Source organism: Arachis ipaensis, chromosome B1, assembly GCF_059453495.1.
Source record: "Arachis ipaensis isolate K30076 ecotype BB chromosome B1, ASM5945349v1, whole genome shotgun sequence".
Taxonomy (NCBI): domain Eukaryota; kingdom Viridiplantae; phylum Streptophyta; class Magnoliopsida; order Fabales; family Fabaceae; genus Arachis; species Arachis ipaensis.
The window spans coordinates 32,364,121-32,376,655 of record NC_142436.1 but is presented as its reverse complement, the minus strand read 5'-3'; the positions used below and the strand labels follow the sequence as shown (position 1 = coordinate 32,376,655).

Sequence of the window (12,535 nt, the reverse complement as noted above, 5' to 3'; positions counted from 1 at the left end):
AGCCATATCAAGTGCATCATCGAACTCTGGCTGCAAATTTTGAACTGAAGACTGAACTAATCAACTTGATGCCCAAGTTTCATGGCTTGCCTGCTCAGGAGCCCATCAAGCACCTCAGGGATTTTCAGACAGCTTGTTCTATCGTTAGGCGTCATGGTGCAAATAAAACTTTTATTCTGTTAACCGCCTTCCCATTTTCTCTTGAGGGAAAGGCGAGGGAGTGGTACTACTCCCAACCTGAAGCAACTGTTACCAACTGGGATACGTCAGGATAGAATACCTAAAAAAATACTTTACAGCTGAAGTTACAGATAGAATGAGAAAAGAGATCTCCTGTATTGTTCAAGGAGAATCAGAGACTCTCTATGAGTACTGGGAGTGCTTTAAGAACCTTTTGGACGCATGCCCCCACCACATGATTGACAGGTTAGTGTTGATCAGCTACTTCACTCAAGGCATGAAGCTTCGGGATAAAACTACACTGGATGGTACTAGTAATGGTTCTCTGAAAAAGTACAAGACCGCAGATGAAGCATAGCAACTGATCAGTGACTTAGCTGAGTCCACTAGAAATCACAAGCACAGGAACAACCACTCAAAGACTGTTGCAGATGTTTCCTCTAGCAGTGAGACTACTGTTCTTACACAGAGTATATGTGAAATGACCAACCTACTGAAGCAGATGCAGTTGAATCAACAACAAACTCAGCTTTCCCCACCACAACAAAGCCAACAATTAGTTCCCCAAAGAGTATGCGGAATATGTGCTGATTATAGTCATTATATTGATGAGTGTCTGCAGCTCCAATAAGAAGACAATACTATGGAAGCTACTCATAACTTCTATGACCGCCCGAATCAAGGATACAATCAACAAGGCGGCAACTACAACCAAGGTGGGAACTATAACCAAGGATGGCAGGATAACTCCAACCAGGGTTGGAGATATAATTCCAACCATGGCTGGAGGGACAACTATAACAGAGGAGACAAAGACAACAATGGAAATCAGAGGTGGAATAACAACAATAGACAATAGAATCAGAACCAGTCTTACAGAGCACCTCTCCTGAGGCAGTCACAAGGATCCTAGCACAACCAACAACAGGCCCCTCAGATCACTTATCCCCTTTCCTCATCAAATAACGAGATACTTAATTCTCTTGCACAAGGACAACAAGACATGCAGACTATACTGAACTCTACTCTAAATGGTTTGAATGCCACTTTACAAGCTCTCGTCTCCCGAATAGATTCATTACCTGCTTCTACCAACCAGCCTTCAAGCTCCAGTAGAATTCCTTCTAAACCCTTACCTAACCCTAAGGGTGGCATCAATGCCATCACCTTTGAGGTCCAGAACCACACTAAAAGAGAGGAATCATGAGGAGCCAAGCCTACTAGAACATGCCCCAGTTGAAGATATAGTTAAAGTGGAAGATGCTGAAGAGGAAGATGAAGTACAAGACAAGGTTGAAGAAGAAGTAGCTCAGCCAAGGAATGAAGCACCAAAGGATGCAGAGGCTACAAGTGGCGCCATTCCTATCCCATTTCCACACCTTGCAAGGAAGTCCAGGAAGCAGATGGAACTTGATCCCAAAATGGTAGAAATTTTCAAAAAGGTTGAGGTAACTGTTCCCCTTTTTGATGTTATTCAACAAGTACCTAAATATGTGAAGTTTCTAAAAGATTTGTGCATACATAAAGATAAAATTAATGAATTAGAAACCATTCCTTTAGGTAGTTCTATATCCGCTTTAATGGGAGGTATACCTAAAAAATATAGTGACCCAGGTCCATGCATGGTTAACTGTACCATTAGAGGTGTAATATTTTCTGACTGCATATGTGATTTAGGAGCGTGTGTTAGTATAATGCCATTGTCTATATATGATGCTTTGAGGCTCCCTCCCTTGAAAAGGTTGGCAGCTCATTTTGTGTTAGCAGATAAGAGCATTATTACAGTAGTTGGAATTGTTGAAGATGTATTAGTGAGCACTAAGGGGCTCACATTTTCCATTGACTTCTATATCCTGGAAATGCCCCCTAATGACTCAGGAAGACCATCATCAATCCAGCTTGAAAGACCATTCCTGAAGACTTCGAAGTTCAAGTTGGATGCATTCTCAGGAACTTACTCCTTTGAGATAGATGGCAGAGCAGTGAGTTTCAGTTTAAATGAAGCTATGAAGCACCCTCCGGAAGATCATTCTATCTTTCAGTGCGATATCATTGATAAAACTGTAGCTAAAGTTCACCAAGAAGAAGTAGAAGAGAAGCATAAGGAGCAAGGTCCAAGTGTGGGGATACCCTCTGAACATAATGAAGACACCTTGCCATTTTCACTAGCCCCGGATGATCCAGAACCTATCCATGAGCAGAAATTGGAATTAAAGCCACTTCCTCCCCACCTTAAGTATGCTTACCTTGAGGATAATCAGAAGTTCCCAGTTATCATTGCAAGAGAACTCACTTCCCAACAAGAGGAGCAGCTGCTTAGTGTACTGAAAAAATATAAGAAAGCAATTGGGTGGAGCTTGGCGGATATAGTAGGCATCAGCCCTCAAGTTTGTGAGCACATAATATTCTTAGAAGAGGGGGCAAAGCCTGTCCGTCAACCCCAAAGAAGATTGAATCCCACCATAGAAGTTATCAAGAAAGAAGTGACCAGGCTACTTGAAGTAGATATTATCTACCCCATCTCAGACAGTGAATGGGTCAGTCCAGTACAAGTGGTACCCAAAAATTCTGGAGTCACAACAGTCAAGAATGAGCATGGAGAGCTCCTAACAACTAGAGTGCAGAATTTATGGAGAGTTTGCATTGACTATAGGCGTGTCAACCAAGCTACTCGAAAGGATCATTACCCCTTGCCAGTTATTGATCAGATGCTTGATCGCCTGTCAGGTAAATCCCATTACTGCTTTTTAGATGGTTATACAGGCAACTTTCAAATTCATATAGCTCCTGAAGATCAGGAGAAGACTACTTTTACATGTCCCTTTGGAACGTATGCATATAAGAGGATGCCTTTTAGCTTATGTAATGCACCGGATACTTTCCAAAGATGCATGATGAGTATCTTTTCAGATCTTATTGAGAACTGTATGGAAGTATTCATGGATGATTTTAGCGTTTATGGTGATTCCTTTAGCCTTTGCTTGGATAGTTTAGCAAGAGTATTAGACAGGTGTGTTAGTTCAAACCTAGTATTGAATTTTGAAAAATGTCACTTTATGGTAAAACAAAGGATTGTTCTAGGACATGTTGTTTCTAATACTAGTATTTCTGTAGATCCAGCGAAAGTAGATGTCATTTCTAGTTTACCTTATCCCTCCTCCGTGAGGGAAGTCCGTTCGTTCCTTAGCCATGCAGATTTCTATAGGAGATTCATTAAGGACTTCAGTAAGGTAGCATTACCTTTATCCAGACGGTTGCAGAAAGATATTGAGTTCGAGTTCAGTGAGGATTTCATGCAAGCATTTGATAAGCTGAAGATCGCCCTGACTCAATCTCCAATTGTGAGAGGACCAGACTGGAGCCAGGCATTTGAGATTATGTGTGATGCTTCCAACCATGCAGTAGGAGGGGCGCTGGCCCAGCGCGAAGGTAAGGATCCTTTCGTAATTTCTTATGCGTCTAAGACCTTAGATGCTGCTTAGTCTAACTACACTACTATTGAAAAAGAGCTTCTGGCTATTGTTTTTGCTCTGGATAAATTTCGAGCCTATTTACTTGGTACTAAGGTAGTAACGTACTCACACCATGCAGCTCTAAAGTATTTATTAGCTAAAAAGGAGTCTAAACCAAGGCTAATACGTTGGATACTGCTGCTGCAAGAATTTGATTTAGAAATCAAGGATAGGAGTGGTAACCAGAATTTAGTGGCAGACCACTTGAGTTGCCTTAAGCACATTAAGGATGACTCCACTCCTATCAATGATATTTCCCATTTGATAGCTTGCATGCAGTATCTGAAGTAGTTCCTTGGTATGCACCTGTAGCTAATTATCTAGTTAGCCATACTTTTCCTCCCAATTTTACTAACCATCAAAGGGATAAGTTGAAAAGCGAGTCTAAATATTATATATGGGATAATCCATATTTATGGAGGTGTGGTGCTGACCAGGTAATTAGAAGGTGTGTGCCCCAATAAGAATTCCAGTCTATTTTAGAGGCCTACCACTCTTCTGAGAGTGGAGGACATGTTGGCCCTCAAAGAACAGCTAGAAAAATCGTAGACTGTGGATTCTGGTGGCCTACTCTTTTTAAAGATGCTGCTGTTTTTTGTAAATCTTGTTCTCCATGCCAAAGGTTTAGTAATATATCCAAGAGGGATGAGATGCATCAACAGATTATGCTTTTCTATGATATTTTTGATGTTTGGGGTATTGACTTCATGGGTCCATTTCCAAACTCTAGTGGTTACCTTTACATACTGTTAGCTATAGATTATGTCTCTAAATGGGTGGAAGTAATTCGTACCCGTACTGATGATGCTAACATTGATGTTTTCCTTTGTTAAAAATCATATTATCTGTCGTTTTGGATCACCACGAGCAATCGTGAGTGATCAAGGCACTCACTTTTGTAACAGGAGATTAACAAGATTACTGAAGAAGCATGGGATTGTTCACAAAGTAGCAACAGATTATCATCCCCAGACTAATGGGCAAGCAGAAGTATCTAATAGAGAAATTAAATGCATTTTGGAGAAGATAGTAAAGCCTCATAGGAAGGACTGGAGTACCAGGCTACAAGATGCACTATGGGCATATAGAACAGCATATAAGACACCCATTGGGATGAGCCCCTTCCGCTCAGTATACGGAAAAGCTTGCCACCTTCCAGTAGAGGTGGAACACAAGGCTTTTTGGGCTATGAGGGAGTGCAACATGAATTTTGAGGAAGCTGGTGCTGAAAGGAAGCTGCAACTAGTAGAATTAGAGAACCTTCGCCTAGAAGCATATGACAACTCCAGGCGATACAAAGAGAAAATGAAGGCTGTCCATAACAAGCACATAAAAAGGAGAGAGTTTAGACCAGGGGAGTTAGTTCTTCTTTATAACTCCAGACTGAGGCTCATTCCAGGTAAACTGAGATCCAGATGGGAAGGTCCCAACAGAGTAGAAAAGGCAGAGCTATACGGAGTTTTTCACCTGCGTCATCCTTCTAGCTCCAAATTCATCAAGGTCAATGGACATTGCCTAAAGCTTTATAATTGTGAGAAGATGAAGGATCACAAAAAACTAGAGATCTTCCTCTTGGATGACCCACCAACAGAAGCAGAATGAGCCTGAAAACCGTCAAACTTAAGGACGTAAAAGCAAAGTGCTAGGTGGGAGACAACCCACCGTGGTATGATCATTCCATTTCAGTCTTAATTTTGTTTTATTTTATTTTATTTTATTTTTAATAATGACTCTTCTCATAATCTTTGCATATAGTCTGCATTTGCATTCTGCATATATTAAAAAAAATGCACGCGACGCACGAGCGTCGCTGACGCGTCCGCGTCATATGTGCATTCGAAACAAGAAGAAAAGAAGCAGAGAGTTACGCGGGAGCATGGCTGGAGGTGTGGCTTAGGCACCAACACGCCCACGCGAATGCATCCCTGACGCGTTCGCGTCACTTGAAAAATCAGCCTCCCACGCGTACGCGTCACCCACGCGTACGCGTGACCCTGCAAAATCGACGTAAAAGGGTGTATGGCAGAGAGTTATGATGGAGTGGAGCTGGAATGGTGCTGGAAGCACAAGCCTTATCACGCGTACGCGTTCCCCACGCGTACGCATCATTTTTCAAAAATAGGCCATTCACGCGTGCGCATCACCCACGCGCACGCATCACCCTAAATTTTGACAATGTGCGTATAAAACAGAAAGTTGTGCGTGCGCGATGCTGCACTCGCGCCAATAGCATAAATTAGGTCACGCGTACGCGTGACCCACGTGTACACGTCACATGAAACTAGCGCCAACCACGCGCACGCGTCCGCGTCGCATACGACGCGCAATTTATCCAAATCAGAGCCAGAATTCCTATCTTTTCTTCTTTCTCCTTTATTCTTTCTTATTTCTTCCTCCTTCTTAATTCTTTCTTCCTCCTTCTTTCTTCTTTATTCCTTTTCATTTTTTTTACCTTTTTCCTCCTTCTTTATCATCATCATCAAGGTTCTTTTCTTTTCTTCTTACCTCTTTACTTTTTTATTATTATTTTTATACATGTTTTCTTCTTCTTTTTCTTTTTACTTTCACTATCTATGTTTTCTTTTTCTTTCATTTACTTTTTCTTTTTTGCATCCTTTTAATTGGTGTTAGAAATTTATTTGGGTGATTGTTTTCTTCTATATTTTGCTTGTGGATTATTAAGAAATTGTTTGACAATTATTAATTATTTTAGGGTTGCTTGCATGTTCAAATTCAATACTTTCAACAACATATTTACCATGCATGCCAAGTGTTTGTGAAAAAGCCCGTATGACATTATGCATTTTTTTAAATCATTCTATTCTTCTACTATAATGCCTGTTTTTCAGAAAACTCCTTTTTATATTTTATTGATTGAATATAATTGTCAATACAAACAGATTGTTAGTTTGAAACACTTGATAGTCAAATTGGGCAATTAATGCTTGATCTATGCCACTCATGCCTTTGCCAGCATGCCAATAAACATCTTGCATCTAATTGCCATTACCTACACTTGCTATATTTTCATTGATAAACTTATCACATGCAGTCGCGACCATGTGTTAACGACATCCTTCTTTATAGTGCATTGATTATCACTTGTACCATCCTCTTCCTTGCTCTAACCCTTAGCTTTAAATGTTACTTACTTTTTCCCTTTTTAGGATGGCCACCAAGAAAGGTAAAGAGAAAGCTACTCCCAAATCATCGGCAAGGAAAGGAATAAAAAGAGCACTAGCTGCGGAGCCATCTTCAACAGCAGTAAAGCCCTCAACAAAGCAAATCAAGAGGATCATCAAGGTCGATGAAAAAGAGAAAGCCTTTCCAGCAAAGGACACTGCGCAGTTCACTAACCGCTACTGTGAGCAGATGTTTCCCATCCTGGCTGAGAGGAACTATAATAATGAGTACCTTCTCATCCTCCCGACCAACATTGTTGAATTTGTTGAGTCCCAAATTGAACAAAGACAACGGGGATTCCTACGAAGACAGCCACGGCAGGTCAATCTCTCATGGGTAGTTGAATTCTACTCAAACTTTCACATGCCAACCCTGCAGTCTGTCTATGTCTGTCAGAAGTAAGTCCCCATAACTGAAGAAGCCATTTAGCAAGCTTTAGATCTTCCCCCTGCTCCAGAAGGATTAGACGCATTCCAAAAATCCTCTTTCAAGCGCCAGACATACCAATTTGACTGAGACGCCGTTCTCAGAATTATAGCACAACCTGGCAACAGATGGATCTATGGATACCATCGATCCCGACCTAAGGAAATATTGGCTTCAGCACTCACCTTGGAGGCTCGAGTATGGGCACAGATTATGTCCCATTACGTCTTGCCGAGCACTCACGAGTCCTCCTTCACTGCATATATGGTTGTTTTACTCTGGTGTCTCCTTACAGACCAGCCACTTAATTTACCAAGACACATCCGGAATACTATGGGACATGTACAGATTGCGGGCAACCTACCTTTTACCGCCTTGCTTTTAGATCTAGTCTCAGCAGCTGGAGTCTCCTACAGAGCTGGGGACACCAAGGCCATGATTCCACGGGATGATCAGTACGTCCCTAACGGGAAGTATATCAGACCTCCAGCAGCCACTACTAGCCGACCTGCAGAACCGGCCGAAGATATTCCTTCTCCATCCATATCACAAGCACCTTCAACAAACCAACTGCTCCATCAGATACTTGAGAGGTTAGACCGGCTTGACCGGCAGGGAAAGCATAGAGAGCGCTGTAACAAGCACAGATTTACATACCTCAAGGAGCTACTTGTTGGTAACCACCCACCTGAAGAAGACCCAGACACCCCGGACTCCACTTCATTTACCAGCACAGGGAGCCATGACGGTCCCGATTGTGGAGATGCTGCTACCAGCCCCCCTTTGTTCCTGACTGATGGCACCGAGGACGGTGCCAAGCTTTAAGTGTGGGGAGGTCGGTCAGTACCTGACTTCCGGAGGTAATTTCTCTTTTTTAACACCAATAAATTAGTAATTTTTCTTTTGTTAGGATAGGATAGATTGCATAGTAATAGGTATTTGCATGCATGTTCTAATTGGTTGAAAAATAATAAGTTTCTTTTTAAAGACTCTATTTTGAAAAATTTCACTAATTTAAATTAAAATTTTTTGTGTTAAAACCTGTTTGAAGACTGTAAATTGGAACATGGTTTAAAGCTAGAACACACAACCTATGAGATTTGAGCTTAATTACATGGTTACACTATTTAACCATAATATTTTATTCTTGTGAGTTTGCTTCTCTATGATTGTAATCTATATTTTGTTCCATCCTATATGTCCAATGTTTAATGTGTTATATGCATGCATGTGAATGAGGCCATTATTTTATTAGCTCACTTATCCCAAATAGCCTACCCTTTCAATTACCTTTGTTAGCCACTTTGAGCCTTTTAAATCCCATTTGTTCTATATTTTACCACATCACTAGCCTTAAGCGGAAAAACAAATTAAATACCTAAATTGAATCTTTGGTTAGCTTAAGATAGAGATTGTGCGTTAATTAAGTGTGGGAAAACTGTGGGAACATGGGTTAATAAAGGAATATGTTATGTTTTTACAATTGATAAAATATTAGGAATTTGGGTACCTACTTATGTAAGACCAGAAAAATTGAAAAATCCATGTGCATTGATAATGTTATGTTTATTTTTATGCTTCAAAAAAAATTTAAAAAAATATATTCAATAAATAAATAAATGAATAAGAGGACAAAATTACCCCAATACTAAGTTAAGTTAATAAAAGATCAATGCATGTGTGATACAAGTTAAGAGAAAAGTTGATGCATAAGTATATGATACAAAAGTGAAAAAATTTTAGGTAGCTAGGCATGAATTTAAAAGTATGTAGAGTATGTATAGGTGAAGGCTTAGGTTGATCAAAGATTCAATTTATAGCTCACTTAGCATATATATATATATATATATATATATATATATATATATATATATATATATATATATATATATATATATATATATACCCTCACCCTTACAAATTTAATTGTCTTTTACTGTATAGTTTGAATTAGTGATATTTGATTTATATTTGTCTTGAAGAACTTATTTACTTTTAACCAAGTAGGCAAAATTATTTTAGCATATAGTTGCATTCACATACATAGGTTGCATTGCATTCCATGAGTCTTACTTTTCCCTACTCATCTATTTTATCTCCTTGAGCTAAGCATGAGGACATGCTAATGTTTAAGTGTGGAGAGGTTGATAAACCGCTATTTTATGGTTTATCTTGTGTTTAATTGAGTGGTTTCATCAAGTCTTTACCTACTTATTCATATGATTTGCATGATTTTACAATCCCTTCCTAGTTTTATTTTATGGTTGAAAACTTGCTTCCTAGAGATCTTTAATTAGTATATTTTAATTCCCCTTTATACCATTCGATGTCGTGATCCGTGTGTTAAGTGTTTCAGGCTTTATAGGGTAGGAATGGCTTAGAGAATGGAGAAGAAACGTGCAAAAATGGAAGGAACACAACAAACCAAGGAGATAACCAGCGAGCACCGACGCGCACGCATGGCTTACGCGAGTGCGCGGAAAGGAGAAATTTGCAGCGACGCGTGCGCGTGCCTAACACATACACGTGGATTGGAGTTCTGCAAGATGACGCATGTGCGTGCCTGACGCGTACTGCGACAAGGAAATTCGCCAAATGACGCGCACGCATGACTGATGCGTACGCGTGATATGCGTGATCTGCAGAAATAACAGAAAACGTTGGGGGCGATTTCGGGTCGAGTTTTGACCCAGTTTTTGACCCAGAAACACAGAATAGAGCCAGGGAACATGCAGAGACTCAACACACATTCAAACATTCTCATTAGCATAGTTTTAGCTTTTTAGATCTGAATCTAGAGAAAAAATTACTCTTCCTCTAGGTTTTCTTTACATTCATAGTTTATTGCTTTTGCTTTTGGATATTGAAGAGTCATCACCTCCGTTGAAGATACTATTCTAGTTTGTTTCCTTACTTTTTTATTTATTCCATATTCTTAATTCTTGTTTAAAGTTACAATTGGATTATTTTCATGGATTGTTAATGAAAAGGATTACTTTTATTTTTAATTAAATTGCAGTTATTGTCTATCATGTCTTTCTTTTATTCCCTTTTTAATTCTATGCGAGTAATTTTCATGTCAATGGAGTAGATTCCCAACTTGGAATGGGGGTTGATTAAAAGGAGACACTTGAGTTGGAATGCTTAAGTGATTAGTTAAATTGGAAGTTGTTGGATAATTCTGTATTTACTAACGCTAGACCTTCCCAAAGGAGAGGACTAGGATTTGCGATAAGAGTTAGCTCAATCACTTGACTTTCCTTTTTTTAATAAGGGTTAACTAAGTGAAAATAACAACCTCTTTATACTACACTTGAGAGAATTCCAACAAGGATAGAACTTCCAATTAATCATTCCCTAGTCAAAGCTTTTTATTCTGAATAATATAAATCCCTTTTAATTTTCATTGCACTTAATTACAATTGTTTATTTTCTGTTATTCAACTCTCAAAATTCACGGAAAACTTTTGATTAATAACTTAGCACCCTTTCTAGCAACTCGTTGGGAGACGACCTCGGACTCATACTCCCAGTATTTTTATTCTAAAATTTTGTGACAACCTTTCTAAATTGATGAGGCGGATTTTTGCTAGTTAAGAGCTATACTGATGCCAGGGCATTTTGGCCAGTTTCACTGACCTTTTCTTTATGGTTTTAAGGTAGTTTCATGCATTTTCTTAGGAAATAAGCAAGTTTTGGGTAAATAATCACTTACATCTTGATTCAAGCAAACATTGTGAATTTTACATGATTTCATGAGAATTATGCATGAATTAAAGGACAAATTGAATGATGCATGTCTCATAACTTGGATCAGAGCTTTGATGCACTTTATTGCTTGATTTCAGGATAAAGGAAGCAAGGAAGAACCACGTTAGCAGCCACGTTAGTCTAGCTAACATGACCACTAACGTGGAATGAAGGCTAGCTTGCAACGTTAATGAGAAAAGTGATTGCCAATAACGCCTTTGTGATCCATCATAGCCCACGTTAGTTGCCACGTTAACTATGTTAACGTGGAAGCTAACGTGGAAGAGAAGTAGAACTCCAACGTTAGTGGTAAAAGTAAGTGCCACTAACGTTCCAAAAGGGGAAATTGGCCACGTTAAGAGCCACGTTAACTTAGTTAACGTGAGCTCTAACGTGGAAGAAGAAGATGATGCCAACGTTAGTGACACTCACCTTTGTCACTAACGTTGGACTAAGCCCATATTGGCTACGTTAAAAGCCACGTTAACCGAGTTAACGTGGACTCTAACGTGGAGGGAGCAAGAATCACCAACGTTAGTGACACTCACCTTTGTCACTAACGTTGGATTGAGCCACGTTAGTTGCCACGTTAATTACATTAACGTGGAAGCTAACGTGGAAAAGAGGGATGATGAGCCAACGTTAGTGACACTCACCTTTGTCACTAACATTGGAGATGGCTATCAATACCACGTTAGAAGTCACGTTAACCTAGTTAACGTGAACTCTAACGTGGGAAGTAGGGGCATTCTGAAGCGTTATTGACAAAGGTAAGTGTCACTAATGCTCTCGAAGATTTGGCAAGCCTATGTTAAAGGCCACATTAACTATTCTAACGTGAACTCTAACGTAGGGAGAAAGGGGTACTCTTAACGTTATTGAAAAAGGTAAACCCCAGTAATGTTTGCAAAGGGCCAAGGGTCAACGTTAGTGGTCACGTTAATGCCACTAACGTTGAAGTTAATGTGGACCACTTTGGGTTAGGAACGTTAGTGAAAAAGGTGATTGTCACTAACATTCTCAACCCCACATTTTCACTTAACGTTAACACCACTAACGCCCTAAGCTAAAGTCCCTGCCTACTTTACACTTTCTCTGCAAGTAAAGCTGAGCCCACTGAAGAAGATAACTGCTTCAACTCAAGATCCAAAGGCCCATATCCAAGACTTAAAGAATCAACTAGAAGATCAGAAGAGTAGAATAAATAGGGAGAGCTTTGAACTAGAAAAGGAGCTTTTGGCATTATTAGAATTACTCTCTGTATTTTACTTTCTCTGCACTTCTAGTTTAACTTTCAGAATGTACTCTCCATCTCTGCTTTCATTTCCCAGAGCTATGAACAACTAAACCCCTTTTATTGAGTTAGGGAGCTCTGTTGTAATTTGATGGATCAATAATAGTTTTCATTATTCTTCTTCTTTCTTTTCTCTTGATTTTACTAGAAAGCTTTCAATCTTTATCCAATTGAGTAGTTATCTTGGAAA

General features: G+C 39.5%; 1 non-coding gene across 1 annotated transcript; it reads right to left on the bottom strand.

The window, feature by feature from the left end:
* Positions 1–313: 313 nt before the first annotated feature.
* On the bottom strand, positions 314–420 carry LOC148576140 (small nucleolar RNA R71). Its single transcript, XR_015903934.1, has one exon. It is a non-coding gene; the product is annotated as a small nucleolar RNA R71 (small nucleolar RNA).
* Positions 421–12,535: the final 12,115 nt, after the last annotated feature.